The sequence below is a fragment of the Colius striatus genome, chromosome 1 (assembly GCF_028858725.1).
Source record: "Colius striatus isolate bColStr4 chromosome 1, bColStr4.1.hap1, whole genome shotgun sequence".
In the NCBI taxonomy this organism is placed as follows: domain Eukaryota; kingdom Metazoa; phylum Chordata; class Aves; order Coliiformes; family Coliidae; genus Colius; species Colius striatus.
The window spans coordinates 45,062,027-45,087,053 of NC_084759.1; the positions used below are offsets into that span (position 1 = coordinate 45,062,027).

The 25,027-nt window shown below is 35.5% G+C and overlaps 1 long non-coding RNA gene across 1 annotated transcript in view; it reads right to left on the reverse strand.

Annotated features, from left to right (window-relative positions):
• Nucleotides 1–941: 941 nt before the first annotated feature.
• Nucleotides 942–25,027, reverse strand: part of LOC133624932 (uncharacterized) — a 74,107-nt gene continuing 50,021 nt past the window's right edge. Inside the window, exon 3 of the long non-coding RNA XR_009818198.1 lies at nucleotides 942–1,121. This is a non-coding gene — a long non-coding RNA (uncharacterized LOC133624932). The remainder of the gene's footprint in view (nucleotides 1,122–25,027) is intronic.

Sequence of the window (25,027 nt, forward strand, 5' to 3'; positions counted from 1 at the left end):
CTATTTCCTACCTCCCTCATTGTGTTTATAGTGAATGCGCTGTTTGTATATATAGAGAAGACATCAGAAACTCCACAACTTAGTGGAGTTTAGTCTATGAAGAGATGGTTGTAAACAAAAATGAGAAAAGACCAATTTGCTTTGCACAGGAATGCTGAATGGTGGATTGATGTGTTGTTTTTGTGGCTTTAAATACCCTTCTTACAGTTTATTGCTGCTTTCTTAACCATTCAAACAAATCATAAATACTATCTCTATGAGATGATAGCTCATAAAGTCATATACATTTTTAGTTTTCATTGTAATTATTTTCAATGGAAATATGACTTTTGGTAATCAGCACTTTTTACAATTGTGTCTACTTGACTCAGCACTGCAGTCCAAAAATAATCTAAATGCTCCAAAGTCTAACAGAAATCTAGTGCAAAATAATCTATATGTTCCAAGAGGCTTCTATGTGCCTTGATTATTACATGAATCTCCAACTGACATTACTGAAACAAAAGTGTACTTGAGGTATATCTATAAGTACCATATCTTACTTATTTCCGGAATGTTACTGGCTGGATACTGTGTTGCTAAAAAAAGTAATGCAGTTTAGAAATATAGTAATAAAGAACTTAATACAGAAATATCATGATTCTCTGCTCATCTTTTATTTAGAAGTTAAAGGCTTGAATTCAAAGTGCTTTCATTTTTATTTATAATCAGTACATAAACTGTTAATAGTTAAGTGGTACTTAATTCAGAAAAATAGAAGCATTTGAATGTATTTTCATCTCAGAGAATTTTGTGATTTCAATTATGTTTCTATTTGTCTGTGATGATGATTACTGAAGTGCCAGACTTCTCAAACCTCTTTTAGTATGACTTAGTTATCCTCTGAAGCTGATTATTTCATAAAGTTTGGAACAAAAGAAGAATCAGAATTTTACCTGTTGTTGAAGAAACCTTTCTCTTACTTCTGAAGGGTATTTTGCAATTGTCCTAAGTCTTCAGCTACTGAGAAGGAAGCACAAGGAACAATTCAGTCTTCACACAGTCTGAATCCATCTCAAAGCTTCCTCTCTCTTTTCATTTGATGTGAAGGGAGCCTTGGATGACATCCTTAAAAGGGGCATCTGAGATACAAAAAACCTATAGTTTGCACAACATACAATGTTATCATTCATCAGTATTGGAGCTCATAGTCATGTAAAAGACACATTCATTCTCTGTAATCTTGGTCTTTCAAATGTATGAGACAAAAAAAAAAAAAGAGAACATTTGAGGTTTCTTTTGGAATTATTAGGATATTTAGTAGACATCAACAGAATACACTATACTTTGAGACCTGTAGCCTCAACAGGTGATACAAGGCATAATTAGCCTATAAAGAGGCTCATGTAGCCTCTGGCCTGCTTCACATGTTTTGCACATCATGCTAGGGAGATGTAGAAAAACTCTGAGCCAGATAAAATAGTTCTGGCAGCAAGATCAGCCTTGTCTTCACCTCTGTCTTCTTCAGACATTTTCCAAGTCATGAGGTCACTTGCAGCATGCATGCTAAACGTGCACAGCAGAACTCTTTGCACTTGCTTGCTCAGAAAGCCAAACTCTCTGACAAGCAATGGTCTTCCCACTCATCTGACCAGGGCATGCCACATTTCCTAAAGATACATTAAAATAATGTGCTCCTTACGTACACAGAGGAATATTTCCACATTTTTGCTCTTCATTTTCTTTGTATCGATACGTTTTCTAGTAAACTTTCCAAGTTTCTGAAGGTTGCTTTTGAAAGAGGGGAATTTTGATTCATGGATATTGTCATAAAGATCACTGAGAGAGTTGGGAGACTCTTGTGACTTTTATTTCTACAATGTCTGTTACAGACAGAACTAGATTTATCTAAATCTGGTAAAGTCAGATACAGTCAGTTAAAAATTATAGAACCAGCAGAAGTTGCAGATATCTCAATACATGTAAAACATGCCTTGTAAGTTAGATTGGATCACATCTAGGATTAGGATTTTAGGAAAATTTAAAATGTATGTATTCCCTATCTTCTCTTAGTCTTTGAGAGTTCATAATTTCTGGAGAGTGATGCCTGGTCCTTTCTGATGAAAGAAATTACAGGTAAGTGTAATAAAAGAGTTCATTTGACTCAGATCATCAACTGTGAAGATATGTCTCTTAATATTTCTCGTATACACTTAAACAGTGACTAGTTTCTAGTGTTTATTTACAGTAAAAGTCCATTTGAGAATCTAAGAGATTTTTTTTTTTCAACAGATGTCTGTTTAGAATTAAACATACACACATGTACGCATATATACACAGATACAGAGCAAACCCAAACACTTTTCTAACTTTTAAGGAAAAAGATTGTTTTTTAAGGTAACAAACTTGAGAGGAGATTACATAAATTAGATTATGTCCTTTGATTACCTGGGAATAGTGATGTCTGAGTTTCCTCTAAATAAGTTGTTAATTTGAAAGATCTGTGCAGCTATGCAGGATGTAAAACAAATGATTGTAGCAGAAATGACAGTAATGAAATGAAAAATGCTAATAGGCAAAATAATAGACATGCAAGAAATGTTTATTTCTGGAATCTGAGAGAATTTTTTAAAAAACAGGAACAAAAATTATTATCATAACAGAGATGAAAGGAAGATTATTAGTTTATCCCGGTGTCTACAAACAGATAATAAGAAACCTTCAAACTGTTTCTCTTTCTTCTAGAATTAGAAGTGTAAATGTGGCATAGTTCCATCTAAAAAGTTAAAACAGATTCTGACAGATGTAATCGTGTGCTTCCTTTTAACCTTTGGCTGCTTAGCTATTTCTTTGAAGTCCTGCTACAGGTAGTGAAAGCTGAGTGCATGTTATTTTAGTTATTCTTCCTTCCCAAACAGGAAACAGTTCTTTCATAACGTGCATTTTTTATCATCTGATTTATAGCCTTTGTTTGCTTTAACATTTTGTCCTTTCTTTGCAGAAAAGAAGGATCTCATGCATACCTTTGTCTAAGTTGCTTCCTATTCTTTACAAGATCTGCAAACATTTTTTTGGGGAAAAAGCTCAGATTTCATTGAAATATAAGCCATATATTCAAATGATTGTATTCTTATTTTACCTTTGAAACAGATAGCTCATTTAATTAGAGGACTATTTAGTGAATTTTTTGGGTTTCTTTTCTTTTTTTTTTTCCCTCCCCTTGGTAGAATTAATTTAAATACTCATTTTCTGGAAATTTGAAGGCATCAGGGGAGAAGATACCCTTAAACTGACATTTGTTTACTCGTTTCAAGAATTGCTTTGTGTCACCAAAGAGAACACAGTCCATTCTTTCATCATGAAAACATCTGTAATTTTTTTGCCATTGAAAACAATACATCTTAGCTACAACATATCCCACTAAAGCCTTCAAGAAATGAAATAAAGAGAAAGAAAATTAAGTACAAAGGTAGAGATATTGAAAAGATGTTAGGATGAAAGGGAGTGTGATTTTGTTTGTGTTTCTGACGCATTTTCACTTTTTCTACATTTAAAAAGGTAATGTAAAAAACAGTCTTTCAAACAGTAATGTGGTAACTATGTACTTTCTGTTTAGTATCTCTATATTGTGTCATACCTGGTGTTCATGTAATGACTGTAGATCCTATTTAGCGTTGTTTGAATTCTGTAGTGTGTTGATCTCACAAGAGATACAGACAATTTAGTACAGTGTCCTGGTACAGATATATATATATATATATATATATATGTATATTTTATGAAAGTTGAAGTGTGTTGCCAATTAGAGAAATAAATCTCTAATATAAAATGTAAAGGTTAAGCAATTTTTTTTCTCATTGGAGTGAACCTTGCCTGTTCTCAGAAATGTATATTACCTTATGTCTCTGTATCTATAGCCAATACTTGATTGCTCTCAACTTATTTATAAAAGAATTAAATCTTAAAATAACATAATGTGCATTTTAAAACATCTGTTATCGACTATGTCTTTTGGGGGAACAACTATGCTCACTCAGCCTCTGGTCAATGAGAACTTAGTGTGCTAAACAACAATATAACAGCAGATGTATAACAACGGCCGGAAGGCTGGAATATTTTGGCTACTGCCTCTTCCTTGGTAACAGGAAATGAACAGCTCATGGCATAGTCTGTCTAAATATTTCTTTGTCTTTCTTTGCCTGACTCCAACATGAATTCAATAAGACAGCACTTTGTTCTCTGAAAACATCCATATTCTACCACCTAAGTGTCAATGTTTCTTTTTCACAAACAATGGTTTTGTACTGACTTACCAAAGGCAAATATTTTCTTTTGAGTTTGAATATTTTTTTATTGTTTTTGCAGTGTTTCTATACTTACAAAGAGTGCTTAAACTAGTGCTAAAGTTGTTTTACATTTGCTTCTTATGAGCTATGTGAATGTAAGATTAAACATTAAAAAAAAACAACTAAAGAAATACTTCAGTCTAGCCCTTTGATTCATTATAAAAGAATAATTTTCATTTCTCACAAAGAAATATTTTTATTTGTTAATAATAATTTTTTTTTCAACAATTTGTCAACAATTTTCTATGTTCTTGCAAAAAGTCTTTCCAAGTACATATAGTTTTATATAGCACCAGACTCCTATGGAGAATGGAATGTCAAATTTTTTACAAAATTAATACTTTAAAAAGGTATTACTTAATAGAAATGTAGTATAATTCATAAAAAATCTGGAGAACATCACAAAGAAATTGTCAGATAAAAACCTCCTGAAGGAAGACTACAAAATTGTTCTCAGATATTTTGAAAAAAGCTTTTAATTACCCTTTCAAAGCAACAGTGCCATAGTAACATAACACTTTGGAAAATCTCTATGAATTAAAAGGTAGAAAGCTTTTTGTCTGGTTTAGTTGTCATTGCTTATTTTTTTTCCCCAACCAGTAATAAATCATATTTAGTAAAGATGACATTTCTGTTATTATTAAACAACAGTGGCACACCCTATTGATTGATCATACAAGATTTCAATTAGTGGTTACCAATTGCTTCAGACTCTTGAGTATAACTCTGATAACAACAATTTTTTGCAAGTATCTAAGTGCAATCTCTTTTGGGTTTTTTTTCCAGTTGTTGGAATTTTGATAGTACTAATACACTCTCTTTGCTGTAGCAGAAGACTTCCAGCTGCAATATCCCCCTTTATTGAGCAACAGCTAAATACTTGTCTATTACTTCAGATGTGTCCATTTGACACTTCAATTGTCCTATCTTCTACCTATATATTATTTTTATCTAACTTTACTGAAGATCTTTGAGCATCTATTATGTAACTGAGCATAAAGTGCTCAGAACTAATACACGTGCATCTCTGGGAGTTTTACTTTGAATACATGAAGGAAAATTATGCACCATGGCTGAGATATAAACTCATATAAATTGCAAAACTTCTTTAGATATATAGTTTATACACCTTTTTAATGCACTTAGACATCTATTTTTTCCTAGTAACGGTGTTCTGATCTCTCAAAAGCTGACTGTGGTTTTGCATCTCATTGTGTATGTCTATCATTAGTCATGATAAACTGAAATATTGTGGTGTGAAATTAATTTTTAAATTTCAGAGCTACTTTGTGACTATATAAGAGTACCTCAACATAACTTTCATTGTAATAGACCTAGGTTGGGATTTTGGATTTCTTTTGTGTAGTGGTCAATCTGGAGTTGTCCTGGTTTAGCAAGAAGCAGCTTTTGCTTGATAACAGGGGGAGAGGGTTACAATAACAGAAGCAGATGGTTTAAAACAGTGCCGTCCAGAATTAACTGTAGGTCAAAATATTGGTTTCACCTGATTCTTTTTAGAGTTCCCCAAGGCTGATTCTAATGAAATTTTATCAGTAGTATTGAAGTCCTGCTTTATCACCATAGACTGTGGATGTTTGATATAACTTAGTGGATCACTCTGATACTTTTCTTATCTGATTTGGTCTGTAGGCAAAGAGAAGTTTTCTATTGACTCATGGTTAAGGTTTGGTTTCAGTCAAACCACCTGAAACTTTGTATACTATCCTCTTCAGTGTTTTGATACCATTCAATGGAAACCATGAAATATATCTCTGTAAAAGACAAATATGACCTGGAATCAAAATGGTAAAGGTCTGGAACCAGAAATTGAAATTTAAATTCCTTTATGGTATTCAAAGACATTATCTTTATACCAACTCTTGTTTCTTTTTCTTTGTGTCTTTTTTTTAATGTTTTCCTCTTTTCTGTTCTACCAGTGAGACAGTCTCTTGACTGAAAGTTTGAGTCTGAGATAGTGACATATGTATTGCATGAAAATATACTCCTGATAAAAAAATTAAATTACTGTAGGCTATCTAATTCCTAATAAACCCACCTTTTTTTCTAGGTAATCTACAGTTTTTTGAAACAATACTCTATGGAAAGTGTAAAGAGTATTTCCAATTTAAATAAGATTATTTAAACAAAAAAATATTGGCCTGTTATGTTTATGGAAATTAAATTTAGATCACATTGAACTATCTTTTCAATTTAAATAATAGTTTAGCTAAATCCATTTTTTTATGTCACATCTTTGTGACACAGAAGTGCAATTGATTAAGAGAAGGATCAGTCCTTTTTTTTCCTTTTTTTTCTTTTTTTTGAGAGAGAATTTACTTTAAGAAATTTTCAAGTGTAATGAAAATTGTATTTCATTTTTTTCAGGGCAGTAAATGTTTTTTCTGCATATTTCAGAATCCAATAGACTTCTATCTTCAATAAAGTCTACTATTTAAATTTTGATTATTTTGTTCTGTATGGACCAAAGTCTCCTCATTCCTGATTAATTAAGGCAACTTATACAGGTTCTAGGGAATTGCAAAACATTAAAGAATTAATATAGAATTGGCTCCAAATGTATCAAGGACTTCAAATTTAGAATTAAACATATTTCAATAATATAGTTGAAACTAAGTACATTTTACTTAATGTGTTCACTTGTTCTTTTATGGTGCAATGAAGAAAGAGTATTGCTTATGACAGAGAATTCCCTTCCAAATTTATTATTACCTTTTAATTTTTTTTTCTCAATAGAAGACGTACCTACTGTTTAAGTGTTTCTAAAACAGTCCATAGATTTCACTCTCATAAACACAACCACAGTAATATTATTTAGGAATTTGACAGAAATGCCAATATAAATTACTAGCCACACTCTCATCTAATATCTTAAAATATTTCAGGATTCCTTTCCTTCTTTCATGAACATATGCATATACACAGAGGTGAACCAGTGCTCTTCTTTCTATCAATTAGTATTGACCTTGATGTTCTGTGATAGATATGTTTATACTAGTCAGCACTTCTGTGGCATTTGCTTCAGTACTTTTTGTTTCTTACTTCTATTTAAAAGGAAATCCTAAATAGTATGTTGGAAGCATTTATTGTTTAAAACCTGTGCTATTGAGAGACAAGGGTTAATCACTTAGTGGGAGTAAGAACACAAAAACATAATACCTACAAGTGCTGAAATTTGCAACTAATAAGTATAAAGCATACTTCATATTTTTTTCTGTCAGATAGTATATGTATCTTCCCTGGAACTCATTTGTTATTTGAAAAGCACCTCTTGCAATATCTTCCTTTTGCTTTAGATGCAGGAGGATTCTATGAGTTGACCAGTGGAAAAACCAGCCTTGGAACTTCTCAGAATATTTAGCATTTCATCTGTACTTTTCATATGAGCTTTCAGCCTGCTCTATCTCTTGATGACGAGAGGGATTCTTGGAATAACTGCCTAAATTGGAATGATACAACAGAAAGCTATTGTTTTTACAAAATGATTCTCCTGCCTGAAGAATTGGTGCTGTAAAAATTGAATGAAAAATTAGAAACTGTCCATCACCAAACCAAACACTGACGTGGGCACATGCCTTTCAGGAGAGAGGAGTAAGGAGTATTTCTTCCTTTCCCTATGTTAATTTTATGATGATATTTTTCATTTCTTTCCACAGTGAAGCACGTAAACAGGATGGGTGGAGTAAATTGTCAAGTTCTTGTAATTTAGCATGGCTCATGTAATGGAGTGTCTTGGTCACTGCTGACCTAAACTTTTCGTGAAGGTCATGGAGTAACTTTCTGGAAGAGTGACACAGGAGATGTTGGGTGGGGAATGACTTAATTCACTTATTTTTAGACACCTATAATGTATATATTCATACCTATGTTAGAATACAATTGAGAGAAATAGGTAAAATGGCAAGTAATCATATGTAATATTCTTTTAAGATGAGATAAATAGTCTACTCAAGCCTGTACTGGAGATGACATGATTAACTCACATATAGTCATCCTGCTTCAGATACCTAAAGTTACAGAAATGAACTATTTATCTGATTTCTGATTTAGAAACCACTCAAACTCTGCTTGCTTACTTCTTTTGTCCTTAGAGAAGGACACAAGACAACCGCAAAACTTGTGAGATGACCATGCGGGCTGTTGTGAAAAGCAAAGTACTTGCAGGAACAGCATGGTCTTTACTGATCGATTCTTTCCCAAGTAGGATAGTTGAACTCGTGTGACCACAGGCTTTGTGTCTCCTGCACTGAAGCAATGAATAGAAGAAAATAAACTAATTTCTCCTGTCTTTTTTTTTCTTTCTTTCCTGGTTGATTTTTATAACTCTGAATCTCAATATTTTTCACACTGACTGTAAAGTTATACCAGGAAGTCACCTCAGACTTTGCTACCCTTTCTGAGATGGTTAATCTCTTTAGGCTGTGTCTTTACTTTATAAAGGGTTCAGTATACTGATAATGTTCAATAATAGTCACTAGTAAAGGACACAGTACTTCACCACTAACATCTCCCCTGTTCCTTTTTCTGCTGGAAGCAGTAATCTCAAATACAGGAAATAATCTTCGAGAGACCTGTTATAGACTGATTTCTTCACTTATTCAGATGTCCTGTGTTTAATTTGCTCATTCTCAGCTGGTTTTGTCCGGAAATGAACAGAGATAAATGGAAATATAAGTGCTTCCCATTCCCAAAAGCTGTTTGTAAAATTAATATTTTAGACTTTTCTCTTTAAAATTTAGTTTCCCATGTGTTCTTCTGCTCCCGGTGTGTAGCTGACTTTCAACCACGAATGAAACCAATAGTTTCATTCTCCCTTGCAAGTTGCAGACTCTCAGGTGAAGTAAATAGTGAAAATCAATTGCTACATTTATCTTTTCTCTTTCCTGCCATCTGTTTTTAATGCCTTTTCTTCTAAAACAGTTTTCTCTCCTAGATTTTTATTTTATTCTCTAAAGAAGTTCTTCCAACAACAAATGTCACTGAAGTGAAATTACAGTCAGCTAAAACAGGAGAATGCTCATCCAGACTCTCTGTAGATTCTTCTGTTAAACTTCTCTGCATCTTTTTTCTCAATAACCAAATCCTAGTGATATGAAACTCATGGCTTTCTCTCAAGGGTAACATGCATCACAGGTAGCAATTCTCAAGTCCAAATACAAGTAGAGAACTTACTCTAAGAGTTGAATCTGCCAAATACTTTAATGTTGTGAAAGACTTATAAAATCCACATTGAATTAAAGCCTTGAATTTTTAATAAGAATGGTGTCATTGGATTTGTAGTTCTGATTTTTTTTACTTTCTTTTTTCTTTCAGTGTGTTGCAAACGCTTTTTTTCTTTTTCCCCCAAAAAATCTATATAGAAGATAATAATTTTTTTCATTTTGGAAGAAATTCATGAAAATATTGCCAGAATATAGAGGGAGTTAGTGTAAGGGCTGGATGAGATAATGTTTTATTACTGTACTGAGATCAGAGTTTCCAAGAACTTCATGATCCTTAAAGAAGCTCAGTCTAAATGTGGGATATGGAAAAGGACGTGGTATGTTCTAATACACACATATACATACCCTTCTGTCGTGGTTTGGCCCAGCTAGCACAACAGCACCACGACAGTTTCTTGCTCGATGCCCCCATTCACCCCCACCCTCGTTAAGATGGCGGAGGACCCAGTGAAATGGGAGTAAAAAGATAAGCAAGATTGTTGTGGATTGAGACAAGGGCAGGGAGGGCTCACTGCCAATTATGGTTCTGGGCAAAACAGACTCTAGTACTCGACTTAGAGAGGAAAGTAGGAAAGTTTATTCTACAAGAAACAGAACAGAATAAAAGAAAAAAAAAAGTGTAGGATGATGAGAAAATTACAACCAGCACTTTAAGATCTCCCTCCCCCATCCCTCCTTTCTTCCCGGGCCCAGCTCACTGCTCCCGATATCTCTACCTCCTCCCCCCCCGCAACAGCTCAGGGGGGCAGGGAGTGGGGAATGTGGTCAGTCTCTCACAGATGGGCTTTGCCGCTTCTTTCTTCTCAGATGAGGATGACTCCTGGCATTCTTCCCCTGCTCCAACACGGGGTTCCTCCCCCGGAACACAGTCCTTAACAAACTTCTCTGGTGTGGGTTGTTCCCAGCAGCTGCGGCTTCTGCCGATACAGGTTCCCTTCCTCGGGACACAGTCCTTGGTGAATATCTCTGACGTGGATTCTTCACCGCGGTTGCAGTTTCTGCAGTTGCAAGGTCCCTCTCTTGGGACAAGGCCTCTTCTGGGCATAAGTTTAATGAGCTGCTTTGTCGTGGGTTCCTCCCCACAGTTGCAGCTGTGGATATTGGGTCCCTTCCTCGGGACAGGGCCTGCTCCGGCCATAGTGATAAAGGGCCCCTCCTTTGGGACAAGGCCTCCTCCGGCCAAAATCACTGTCCCTGGCTCAGGGCCTTTAATGAAGTGAATCGCTGCCCCTGGTCCGGGGTCAGCTTTAGCAAAATGAGTCTTTGCCCCTGATGCGGGCTCATAATCAAAATGAGTCTGTACTGCTGATGCGGGGTCTTTAAGGGAATGAAAATAAATCTCAGCTTCACCAGTTCTCTCCATAGAATGCAGGGGAGTCTCTGCTACAGCACACCTCCTCCCTTTCATCACTGACCTTGGAGTCCGCATGGTTGTTTCTCTCACTGTTCCTACTCCTTGCACCACCACCAGCCAGAAGAAGAGAAGAAGGGGCAGAAGAAGGAAAGAAGATGGAGGAAGACACCTCCCCTTCCGGCTTCTTCTTAAAAAGTGATCGTGGAGGCGTCTAATTGGCTCAGCCCCAGAAGTGGGTCTGGCTCAGAGCTGGGGAGAGTTGTGAGCAACTTCTTACAGGAGCCATCTTTGCAGCCCCTTCCCCCATACCAGAAAAGGCTGTCATGTCAAACCATGACACCTTCCCTCCCCTTGCATACAGATACTTCTTCAATATAGTAGAAAATCCTCTTAGGACATGTAAGGTTTCATTTGATCTCATTTGACTTTGAATCTAATGCTGTCTATATAATGAACACATAGATTTCCCCAGAAAATAGAGTAAAAAATGAAAGCTAAATTGTATTTTTACAAATGTCTTTTTTTCCCCTTTTTTTGGATTAGATCCTGAAGAAATAAGTGTTTTTCTATTTGAAAAGTGATCTCCACCCTCACACTCTCCAAATAATTTAATGGGACAGACAGTTTTGCCTGAAAATTTGCAGCTGATTCCAGGGACAGGTAGTAGTAGAAAGACAATATAAAACAATAAATTTGTTTGAATAAATGCTCTGAGGAGTTCAATTTCTAGCAGAGTTTCCTCAATAAAGAAAAACAAGAAGTTCCATTCACAAAATTCTTTACATTTCTTGTGAAAGTATCACCATTTCTAACGTCTAATGACTTTTGAAAAGCAGGTCAGATGTACTGTCTCCAGTGTTAGTTTTCTAATCTTGCATGTACTAAGCTAAGCATGTACTACCCACCAGAGCTAGGAGCATTCAGCATTAAAATCTTTCCCAGGCCCTGGACTACTCTCTTTCAATGTACCCTGCCAGTCTATCAGCTGTTCACTGGGTCTTTAACAACAGCTGCCAGCAACTGCATAACATCCGGCCTCAACTGAGAAGTATAAAGAGCCAATTGATAAGAACAAACATCAGAATGCATAGGAGTGCCTGTACAATTATAAATTATTTCTTTGAATTTTAATAGTCTTAATAGAATGGGAGAGAAGAAAAAGAAAAAAAAAAAAGAAAAAAATTAAGATCATGTTAAGCTAAATGAGAGTGTAGCAGATATTACACTCCTGGTTGCCTCGAGATGGTTGTAGTGATTTTTACCTAGAGTTTTCTTGGATTTAATCCCTTCTGACCTTCATTTCCTGTGCATCTACCCTTGCAAGCAAGTTTCTGCAATACTCCGATAAGCTGCTTAGCTAAACATCATTTGGCTCTAACAGTGGACTGATTTGTTTCCTTGTCAAAGGGCAGGTAAACCAGTTATTCTATCTCCACAGCATCAAGTGGTAGACTAGATGGATATGTCAGTCTTTCATGACTGTGAAATGATACCCTGCCAAACTGACTCTTATTGTGCTGCAATTAGTTATTTAAAAAAATATCTTTGTGATAGCTTAGGTGTTTGAGCAAATGAGGACTGCTTTGTTGGGAGAGGTCTCTCCTGACTGAGTTAACAGTGCCATATCAGATAGAATTTCTTAGTAAAATATTTCCACTGCCAGTCTCCTTTTTTTTTTTTTAAAAAAAAAGAACATTACAAAAATAGAAAATTTTGTTACTTTTGTTCTTCTAGATATGACTAAAGCAACTGTTCTGTAGCTCACAGTTACTGCGACAAACTAGCTCTTCCTAGAGCTAATACAGCATTTCAAACCAGGTTCTTATAAGCCTGGAGTTCATGAATGAAATGTGTTCAAACAGAGGAAAGATACTTTTAAATGGTTGCACCAGGAACTCCAGCAGACAAACCTAAGACAATTCACACTGTAAGATTCACAATAATGACTGTGAGAACTCGGAAACAGGAACAACAGCATGAGCTTGTAATGGAATGACATCCTTAATTCTGAATTTACTGGCAGTCATTCATCTGAGTCACAATTTTTTACAGTGTTTAGTTTTTTGGTTCCCTCCCTTTTGCATGTGACTCTCCTTACTATGTTTGTCTCTTTTTTAAATTTATTTTTCTTTTTTTTTGGTGATTGTTTTACTAAGTTTCTCTGTACTATGCAAACTTGTAGGAACACGTTCCAGTGGTATTTTAAAAATGCTTCTTTTTCAGGTTTGAAATATAGTCTGGTCTTCATTAATACACAAGTGCAATCAACCCATCTTTAGCCACATACAGGCTCTTGGCTAGCAACCTAATGTGTTCTTGTTTTGAATCTGGAGACAAGAGATACATGGGGCTTTATGTAAGCTGCATATACAGGAGCAGAAAGGCATTAAAAAAACACCGTAGGCCAAGACTGATGTGGATGTAGATAAACTAATATTGAAAAAACATTTCCACACATCCTCTCTCTACAGAGGGCTCACAGATTCATGCAAAGATAACTTCGGGTGCCAACCTTTGGTGGATTCCCGGGAACAGACTTTTTCATTCAATTTTCCAGCAGTTTGCTTGACAGTCCCTAGCCATTGATTCACTTTAATATTGTTATGTCATTTGTTTTCCAAAGCAGTGGGTATCCACAGTTTACTGATTACAGGAAATCAGACTATCTTTAGTCTAACTCTTTTCTTCCTGTTAGACAGAAAAAAATTCCAAAACTTCAAGTTTTACTTGCCATGAAGGCAAAATTCAGGATATGTTTTTAGGGTTGTTTTTACATTATGAGTAGAAAAGTGTATTTTGGTCTGAACTTCACTGAATAGCTCAGATGGGTGAGTTTACCTTGCAAGGGGGATGAATTCTGCCCTCAGTGTCAATTACAGCTTTAGCTATGAAAGAAGTACTGGAAGAGAACAGAGCTGGTAGAGTCTCTTTATCATACTAATCACAATTTGGACAGAAGTTGATTGTATTTTTTTTTTAACCAGAACTGGAATTTTCTTTTGTGAAGTCAATGGAAACTGGCAATTCAGCCTCTCCAGAGACTTAGTACAAAGAATATTGCAATTTTGTCTCTTATGCTGAGGCAAGCTCCTACTTGACTGTTTCTCCTTTTTCTCTCTGCATTCTAATTCTTGCCATTAAGTTTAGGGCTTTTTATCCAATGACTTTTTTAATGCAGAAAATATAAGGTCTCTGAATCAGGAAATAGAACCTAAGACCTCCTTCTCCTGTTAGGGGAATGCAACTGTATTAACCACTGGGCAATGCATAGACTCTCTTTTGTTTTTCTCACTGACCTAGTTCTGCACAGTACCCCAATATTTAAAAGGTGAGCCCAGTTTTGCACACAGATTGATAGTTAAGCACCCTTTTTGAAAGAAGGAATGAGTACCAACAATCCAGGAAAAACCTGCAGACTGTCTCCATCAGTTCTTTGAAATGACAGTCCAAGGAATAGCTGAGTGGTTGTGCTTTATTTGGTGCTATGAGTGTGCTCTAGGTGTGATCTCTTCCTCTCTTCTCCCTCCTACTCTCCCTCCAACATTTGTGTATTGGGAGAGTTAGGCACAGGGAAGCTTCCTTTGGTTCATCCAAACAGCCTGAAGCATGAGAATAACACCAGGATCCTTGGCATGAACAATAGTAACATCTCTAAAGAAGTACAGTAGCAAACTTTAAGCCTTTGATTATATAAACACTCCTGCATGACCCATATGGTCAATGCCTGTTTAGTCAACTAAGCTAACTGGTGCCCTAAGTCAGTCATGATTTTTCTCCATAGCTTACTTGGTTAATTTTAGGTTTATTTCATCCTTAGCCATGAAACTAGTGGAGTTTTGGGTTTTTTAGGGACATGGCTTGGCAGTGGATATATCACTGTTGGGTCAACAGCTGGATTCAATGACTTTAAAAGATTTTTTCCAATCTAAACAATTCTATGTGTTTCTGTGAGTTTAAAAACTTTTAGCAAAGTCCCTTAATGTTTAGGAAACAGAGTGCAGTTACTATTAAGGCATGCATAAAAGTATCTGGCCTGAAAAGAACAACATATATTTTACAAATATAAAGAAATAATGCTGCAGCTTCTTTTAAATATAGCTTGTTACTTTAATCTGACCCATTGAGTTTTCTAAAACAAGCCTTGTGGTATTTGGCATCCATTCTTCCGTTCTTTTGATAAGTACCTAAACAGGATGTCCTTGCAAATTAAATGAAAAACAGCACTGGAAGATTTCCTCCCTCAGGAATAAGTATTAAGATTGGCAGATGGCTTAAGTGGAAATACACAGGAATGCACTTTAGCCAGTACTTGAAAATCATTCCAGCAGATATTGCTGAGGTAGATTCATGAAGCTCCATCAGACATCCTTCTGCATTGAATCAATTTTTAATGACCTCAGGCAAGAGCTGTAATTTATTCTATCCTAATTATTGCAAAGTAGCCTTACTCTAAAAAGAAAAATAATTGAAAGTAATAATATGTTCAACTATATTTATAACACTGGAATGTCCTTACCATTTCTTGGTAAGGAAGGCTGTTGATACACCCGTGCTAGTAATCATCTCTGAAAACTTGATACAAGCTCTCTTACATCTTCAAGCAACCTGCAGCTGAGTTCAAATTTATGCATATGTGTGCAATTATTCATGCAAGCATCAATTTTAGCATATCAATGTGAGTGGAGGTTTGCGTATAACAACCTGCATAAACTAGATACTTAAAAGATTTACTTATGCAGTTCTGATCCCTTCATGACAATCATCCACTTTGAATCTTTGCTTCATAAGAACTCAGTTAGATTCTCTAAGCAATTTCCAGTGACAAACAAGCAAAACAAAGCAATAACAAACTGCCAGAAATAATATTTGCTCTTTACTTGCTCCAGATTTTTCCAGATTAGCTATATAATGGGGAAGTTAAAGAAAAAATAGTATCTACTGGCCCTCTAGTGGTAAAACGAGAGCTTTTGGGAAGGGGTAAATTCTTCAGATCCCAGAACAAAATAAACCAGATCTTGTAATTGTGAAAGAACAAAAAATGGGACAAAATAGCATGCTTTTGCATATATGATGTATGTATAGATGAATGGATAGAAGCTAGATTAAATAAATTTTAGAGAATGATTTGAGGGTTACCACATTCCATTACACAGTAGTAACATTCGTGGTGACAGTACTGCCATTGTTTTTGTAATAAATGCAGCCTGGGCTTCCTTGGTTGAAGTATAAAAAGAAAAACAACTGTGTTGAACAATCTAACACTACGAAAAATAAATAGTTTACTGTCTTTAATACACATATAAGAAAAGAGATGGGTATCTGTACCGTTCCAGCAAAGGGAGAAAAAATGACAAAAGGGTTTGGAATTTTTGGCTGTGATCTTACAATACCTCTAATTTGTTGTGATTTACTCACAGAGTGCAGAGGCAGGAACTTTACATCTACAGTTATTTAATGGATAGGGATACTCTTTATTTGTTAGTCATCTATGATGCTTTTCTTGTAAACTTTTCCTTTTCCTTTTTTCAGGAATCTAACTGCAGTGTGATGAGACACGGTGCTGTGTAGACTGAAATGTTTCCCTGTTGAAAACGAGACTTTCTGTGTTGCTGTATCACCTGTTCCAGGCCATCTGGAAACTGTGATGTGAAATAAAGCAGCAACTTAATTGGTACCTTACAGCAGAATACATAAGGGAGAGAACATATGACTATTAAGTGGTTTAGTTGTTGCAAAGGCAGTTCACAGTTTAAATTAGAAAATAATGTCAATATACTTACTTATGTAAGCACTGCTAGTAGCTTTAGTGCTTTGGTAGTGCTAGGATTTTCCTTTCGAAGAGTGAAAAAAGGTTACATTACTCTTCAGGACTCTTATATGAGACCCAGTCTGGCTTACTTTTTATGTAGAGATAAAATTCTGTCTGATTCTCTAAATAGTAAGATAGGAATCAAACTTATTTTTAAATAGTACTTTCCATCATAGTTTTCCCATGCAATATATTAAATAATGATCTCATCAAAACTGCATTAAAATATATTAGAAAACATTGAAAGTTACAGACTATATTTTTTTGCATTTGCACAAAAACATAGTAAAGGATTTTAACTTATATTTAATGCTTGTAAAAATGGTAAACCTGTATGTTTTTACATAGAATTATGGAATTATAGAATGGTAGGGATTGGAAGGGACCTTTAGAGATTATCTAGTCCAACCTCCCTGCAGAAGCAGGTTCACCTAGATCAGATCACATAGGAACACATCCAACTAGAAGTGGCCCAGGACCCACCAAAGAACACAAGTTCATAAAATGGCTGCTGTAGCTTTTGTTTACTGTACAATGTTGAAATGGTTTTGGGGTTTTTTTTGTTTGTTTGTTTTGTTTGGGTTTTTTTGGGATTTTTTTTAATTAATCAGGATTGCCTCAGCCTCAGTAATCTACAGGAAAGAAAATTTTTTCTTCCAGAAAAATTATATGAAAACTGTTTATTATTGTCAGTGTTGAAGAGCCATGGTTATATATAATACATGGTTATCCTTGAGTGATACACAGTTTCACATATTTAGATGAAATGCATGTAAGAATAAAGGAAAGGTACTAAAAATATGGCAGCAATAATTCTAAAGTTAAAAATCAGCTGTGAAACAAGCATAACAAGAAAAAAAAAAGTCTGCATTTTGAACCACGGTGTCTCTTCTGTCTGGTCTGTGATTTTCTAACCGCTAAATTTAATTAATTTATTCCATGTTGTCCTTGAAATTGCTAACAACAGGGAGTAACAGAAAAATGTGTGTAGGTTTTAGACTGCTGAGATATATTTGAAGTTTTTGCTGCCACCAGTCTTTTGCATTCCACTTTTTAAGCTTATTTGAAAGTCACAAGAAGATTGTCATTTCTATGCCATCCTAAATAGAGTTTTCAGAAATGTACTCCCAACATGGTAATTCAATAAGGAAAAATAAGCCGCACCATTGTGATAAAGGTGACATTAAATGTTGTTAAATATAAAAAACCTTTTTCTCAAGAAACAAAAAAATCCATGGAGACAATATTTTTTGAGGAAGATATCTGTGTAGAAGAACAATACTTTAAATTGCTGGAGTACTGAACTGAGAACAGGATGGCTAGCTCTAAGCAGCTGAATTGTTAAGCATGAGGTAGTTGTGTGTATTTTCAAAAGGAAGCTCAGGTTTATTTTAACTATAAAATCAATTTAACAGTAAGAAAAGTAGTTTTTAATAGCATTTACTTTTAGTATTTTCCTGGTCAATAATGTGCTCACTGGTCTAACATAGTGAGCAGCATGTGGAATGGAAAGGAAATTAGTTTGTTTTTGCAGGGGGACATTTGTGGGTGTAAACTAAAATCCTTAGGGAATGCCAGCTGATTTACCACCACTGGAAACAATAGATTCTCTTTCCTTAGCCACATCACGCCTCAGACTCAGACCTTTTTATTTCTTGTGCTCCGCAAGAGACCTTTTGCAGTACTATACGTGATATTTATGACTGCAGTAAGTATAATGACATTTCTTTACAGTTTTGTGTTGTCGAAGCAAGATCAAGTTAACATGAATTTACAGTGACTGGTATGTGCACAGAGTATTTTGGAAGTAGTGGAGCTGTATAATAATGGCACAGAATATTGCGTCCCTGAACATCTTACATCTTTCTTTTGGTATATGTCGTAAATTCCCATTAACAATTTCTAACATTAGGAAAGTGTTATTAACAGTTCTTAGCATTAATAGCATTATATGGATTTTATTTGCGATAAACTGATTGTATTTCTCTATTAATTTGTCTCCACTATATTTTAATGTCACAAGTCACAAAATACTAATAGTCATTATTTAAATAGAAAATATATTTTATATCACAATTTAAAATATTTTTGGAAATTGTATAAAGCGTTAGCTCTAGTGAAGTCAGCTCTATTAAGTTTTAAAGTGGCATTTAACAGACTTTAAGAACCACAGAGTTTGAATTAGGATAATTTGATGTTTAGTCAGTTATCAGAGCTATTAAAAATACTTGGCTGAATTAAGCACTGACAGACTGGCAAACCTTGTGACAAGTGGTCAGCTGTGAGTATTTACCATATTCTAACTCTTTTAAAGTGATAATATCTTACTAACACATCAGTACTTCCCTTTTCCATGTCTTTCAGAACTTTAGTGATAGAAGTCTACAATAATTTAGATAGGTTTTGGTGATGTTGCCTATCAGGTTTTAGTGTACAGAATCCATATCTTTATGATACTTGACGGACAGATAAGATTTCTAGTTCCCATGTAACTAGTAGCTAATCCCAATCTTGATTAGCTAAAATATCATTAAATTTAAGTTACGAGAGAGGTTACTGGGTTTGTTTGTGTGTTGATGGTCAAGTACTTGCTCAAAAACTTAAAAAGATCGAGATTAATAAAATACTGTCATTACTATTAATATGATACTGACTTAAAGAAATCACTGGTATCTTCAAAATGTCTGTTTCTCCCCAAAATTTAGAAGACTTTTCCCTTAAGCTCGTAAGATTTAAATGTTTCCAACTGAGTTAGTCAAAATAGTTTTTCTTATAATCAGGGGAGAGAAACAAACGATTGACCTGAACTCTCTGAGATCTTAGATTTGAAGATGAGACAAACTGTGCTTCTGAATTTTTCATTTTCCCCTACTGATGGCACAGTGAACACAAGACAAACATCATAGCTACATTATTTCTGTGTTCTAAATTGTTACACTAGCAACTAATTTAATTAATTAATTAAACAATTAAAATATTACATAAAAATTCATATTTTGATTTAACTTAGTATTTTATTACTATCATTACTTTCCAATTAAAACAGCAAATATCCTGACTTCCTGTCATTTGGAATTACATTAATGTACACATCTGTCAATGTACCAAAAATAGCATATGAGGGGTAGTATAATGACTAAATTGCCATAGTGTAGTGTTCAACGATGAAAGACAAGTCCTTGTTGTTAAACAGTTTCACATAGTAAGAAACCTGAAGACTTTGTGAAGTCTATAGGGGCCCTCTGGACTTCAACAAATTATCCAGAACAAGCAACCAGCAGAGCTGAAGCCTCACCCCAAAGCACTGAAACACAGAGAAAAATTTGTTAAACGAAACTGATGATTTCAGTGGGTTCTGGATGAAACTCATATTGAGATGAAGACAAGTGGAAATGTATGAATTGGCAGGAAGATCTATTTTTATACTCTGAGACTCGAACTGCTGATTACAGAAGCAATTTAAATAACTTCCCACTATCATATCTATAAAATGTATGTAAACATATTTCAGAACAAAAGATGTTTTATGACCTACACAATAAACCAGTAACCCAGATGAGGATAGGTATGTAGAAGGTGTCTCGGTAATAGAATGCAGATGTCTGCTTTCCAAACTGAAGGTACTGCATAAAATTTACTGTGATGAAACTATATGAAGTATTGATAGATTTTGAGTTTAAAATATTTGCCCTGTATAGATATGTTAATTCTTCTGCAACTTGATTCTGTTTGCACTTATTTTAAAAACTATTCTTTGGAAAGTAACTGAACTACATATTTGATTCAATAAACAATGTTTAAAAACATCTTGTATATTTACCTTGTGACATCACCTCGCTGAACAGCAGAATTAGGGAAAAAACACTGAAGATCAAGTGGCTAGTTAGTGGTACGGAATGACTTCTATATGAAGACTTATACACAGATGAAGAATCTCCATCAAGATACCAGAGTGATATGTAATAAAGATCTTTAAAATCTTAAGGAAACTGACACATTGTCATGCTTCGACATGACAGTCATTTCTGATAAGGGGGAAGGGACTGTACAGATGGCAATTTCTTCCTGTAAGAAGTTGCTCAAAACTCTCCCCAGCTCTGAGCCAGACCCACTTCTGGGGCTGAGCCAATTAGATGCCTTAACGATCATTTTTTTAAGAAGCTGGAAGAGGAGGCTTCTTCCAGTTTCTTCCTTCTTCTGTCCCTTTTTCTTTTCCAGCTAGTGGTGGTGCAAGGAATGGAGAGAGAGAAGAGACCATGTAGACTCCCAGGTCAGTGAGGAAGGAGAAGAGGAAGTGTGCTGGAGCAGAGACTCCCCTGCATTTTATAGAGAGGACTGGTGAAGTACAGATTTGTTTGCATTTTGTAGGAGCAGTGAGCTGGGCCCAGGAAGAAAGAGATGTAGGAGGGAGATATTAAAGTATTGGTTGTAATTTTCTCAGTCTTTTTGTTCTCTTTGCTTTCTGTTCTGTTTCTTGAAGGGAGCAGAATAAACTTTCCTACTTTCCTCTACCTTTAGGTAGGAAAGAGAAAGAAAAAGGAATAAAAATTGTAATAGCATATCTCCTCAGCACATGATTGAAAGGGACACTGTCATTCCAAAGGAATGGAAAGAATAATTATCTGTCAACATGGGAGTTTGGAGATAATGCAGTTGGAAAGGCCTCTCATCGCAGAGGAAGTAGAGGCCTGGGAAAGTTGGTGAAAAGAAAACACATACAATATCAGCAAATTGAAATGAAGGATGCAGTTACTGGGAAAATAAGAAGAAATGGAGAGTTTATTATCCTATTTTGTTTGTAAGAAGATTGCAATAATTTTTTTAATTAGACCTCTGAAAATCTTCTGTATTCAGAAATAATAAATAATTTTATTAAAGGGACAGAAAAAAATCTAATTGAATACATGAAAATTTTAAAGTAAATATAAAATTCTCATTAAGAGGAAGGCTGTATTTTTTAGAAGATTAAGTGACAACAGAAAATCTTGGAGCATGGTGAAACATCACTAGATAAAGATGGAAATGAAAAAGTGGATGCTTTTGAAGTGATTGAGATACATTAAAGATACGTTGGATGGAAACATTTAAAGATAAGGATATCAGACTTTCGATAAATTTGAGACCCAAACAATGTTTAGTGTTCTTCCAAATGCAGCAATTGAAAATAGTTTATCTTGGCAAATATATGCTCTGAAGACAAGTAAGGTTTTTTGTTTCCTTCAGTGACTTAGTCTGAATATAATTAAAAACTATTGTTTAGTTTAAAGACACTTCCAATTAATAGAAATAAGAGAAGAACACACTTTTATTGTATTGCCTTTTCATTTCTGCCAGGGTGCTGCTAGAAGACCTCAAGGAGACAACACTGCCCAGGGAATTTCTATGTGGGTGGATTGAGACAGGCTCCTGCTCATCAACACTGTGTTTGAAATGGCAGAACAGTGGAAATTTGTTCTGGATACCACTGACCAACATCAGTGTGGCACAATGCCACAAAGAATACATCTTATGCCAACCAGATAGATACATCTCATCTTTGCTTAAGAGTTACAGCAAAAATAAGTACCCAGTTTTTGACTAGAGTTGCCCATCTTTAGTCCAGATTGCAGAGCAAGGACACAATGCATTTTTTATGTATGTAGTGCTTTGTACAGACATTACGCTGTTCTTCAGCTATACAGGTGAAGACCATTGTGTTGTTTATTCACCTCAGACAACATACATTAATATCCTACTCATGTATCATATATAATACATTGCTCATATACTCATATATATATGTATAATGTATAATATATTTCTGTATATATGAAAATGTATGTGAGTGTATATATATTTTCAAGGTTATCTTGGCAAATATATCTCGGCCTAAGGTTAATACTTAATAGCAATAATATGAACCACTTCCTGTGATTCCTACAGAATCTTTTACTGTAGGGTGACCATATAACATGAAGTAAATGAATCTTACACCATAAGCATGAGTTTTAAGTTTACTTCATTGTACAGAATTCCATTCTTTTTCTACCGTATCTTTTTTGAAATTAAAACCATTTCCCTGGTACTATGTTACTACAGAGTTTGTAATGGTTTGACATGAAGTTGTTTCTGGTAAGGGGGAAGGGGCTGTAAAGATGGCTCCTGCAAGAAGTTGCTCAAAACTCTCCCCAGGTCTAATCCAGACCCACTTCTGGGACTGAGCCAATTAGACACCTCCACGATCATTTTTTCAAGAAGAAGCTGGAAGAAGAGGCTTCCTGTTTCTTCCTTTTTCTATCCCTTCTTCTTTTTCTCCGACTGGTGGTGGTGCAAGGAGTGGGAAGAGAGAGAAGAAGACTCTAAGGTCAGTGAGGGAAGAGAGGAGGAGGTGTGCTGGAGCAGAGACTCCCCTGCATCTTGTGGAGAGGACTGGTTTGGAGTCACTGTGGAGCAGTGGCTTGTTTGCACTTTGTAAAGGACCCCATGCCAGAGGCAGTGACTCACTTCACTGAGGACCCTATGCCAAAAGCAGTGACTATGGTCAGAGGAGGCTGTGTCCCATGTGTGAGGGACCCCATATTCACAGAACCTGTAACTATAGGGAAGAACCCATTTCAGAGATATTCATTAAGGATTGCATCTTGTGTGAGAGATCCTGTATTGGCAGAAGCTATAGCTGCTGGGAAGAACACACACGAGAGAAGTTTGTTAAGGACTATGTCCAATGGGAGGGACCCTGTATTGGAGTAGGTGAAGAATGCCAGGAGTCATCCTTATCTGAGAAGAAAGAAGTGGTAGAGACCATCTGAGAGAGACTGACCACATTCCCCATTCAATACCCACTGAGATGTTGACGTGGGAGGTGGTAGAGATATAGGGAACAGTGAACTGGGCCAGAGAAGAAAGGAGGAATGGGGGAGGGAGATATTTTTTGCTTTTTGTTCTGTTCTATTTCTTATAGGCAGTAGAATAAACTTTCCTACTTTCCTCTGTAAGTCAAGTACTGGAGTCTGTTTTGCCCAGAACCGTAATTGGCAGCGAGCCCTCCCTGCCCTTGTCTCAATCCACAACATTCTTGGTTATCTTTTTTCCTCCCATTTTACTGGGGCCTCAGTTGTCTTAAAGAAGGCTGGGGGTGGATGGAGGACATTGAGCAAGAGACTGTTGTGATGCTTCATTGCTGGCTAGACTACACTACAACAAGTTACTTCGTGATACTCAAGTTCCTAACTGAATTGTTCATAAGTGATTGATACAGAAAGATTATGTGTCACTTCAGAGACAGACAAGACTTAGAAAGACTAGATAATCAGAATTGACTTACAGATGTTCATCAGCGAATGTTCACACGTTATGTCAACATTAGTAAGTAACATGTCACAGTGGATCTGTAGAGGCAACCAGCTGGTGCTGAGGACCTTGTATATCAACACTATGCATTTCAAGATATTTTACAAACTCTAGAGTGGTCCCATGGGTTGAATATCCATTAACAGTTGGAAGAAATTAAGCCTATTCCTTGACTACATCTTCCATTTTACTTTCAACTAAGATAAATCCATTTAGCATGCTTTCAGACTACATTGTGAAAAGAGTGTCTCCAAAAAAATCAGAAGATCTGGTTTCAAAAGTGCATTTCTGATCTGACCAAAACTCAAATGTAGTTACACCCAACATATTTTTCATCAACAGGGATAGGTCTCTTGGCATGCATATTGTGGAATTAGACTACTAGACTGTTTAAAACTAGCTAAAATTAAACTTTAGCAAGATAGAAGCTCTGACCAATTGGGTGAAAGTATTGTATTTGTCTGTGCTCTAAGAACGTCTATAAAATTCCATTGAAATGTCAGAAAGACAAACATGAGGGTTTATATGACTATTATGCACAGATACTTCAACTATTTAAGTGCACAAGATGGTGTGTCTGTTTATCCCATCACTCTCCAGTCCCAAATAAATACGAAAAAAAAAAAAGAAAAATAAAAAAGCAAGGAAATTAAATTTGATCCTTAGGAGTGAGAGTATAAATGATGGATGATTTAGTTTTGCCTCAAACAGCTAGTTTTCATTTTTTCAAGTAACTTTTAAATGTTTCTTTAAACATCCCATTACACAATTGCTTTGTGGATTTTGTTTTTTCCCTATTCCTTTTCTACATCAGTGCTTGATAGCTGCTCATGCAAGCATACTTTATTCTACTTTTGCTCAGGAGATTCAACAATGACCTTCTATGCCAGAAAGAATTGCTGGACAGGTGGCTGAAGGCATCTGCTTCTTCCTGCAAATGTTTTATTTTTTATTTTTTTTTAATCTCTAT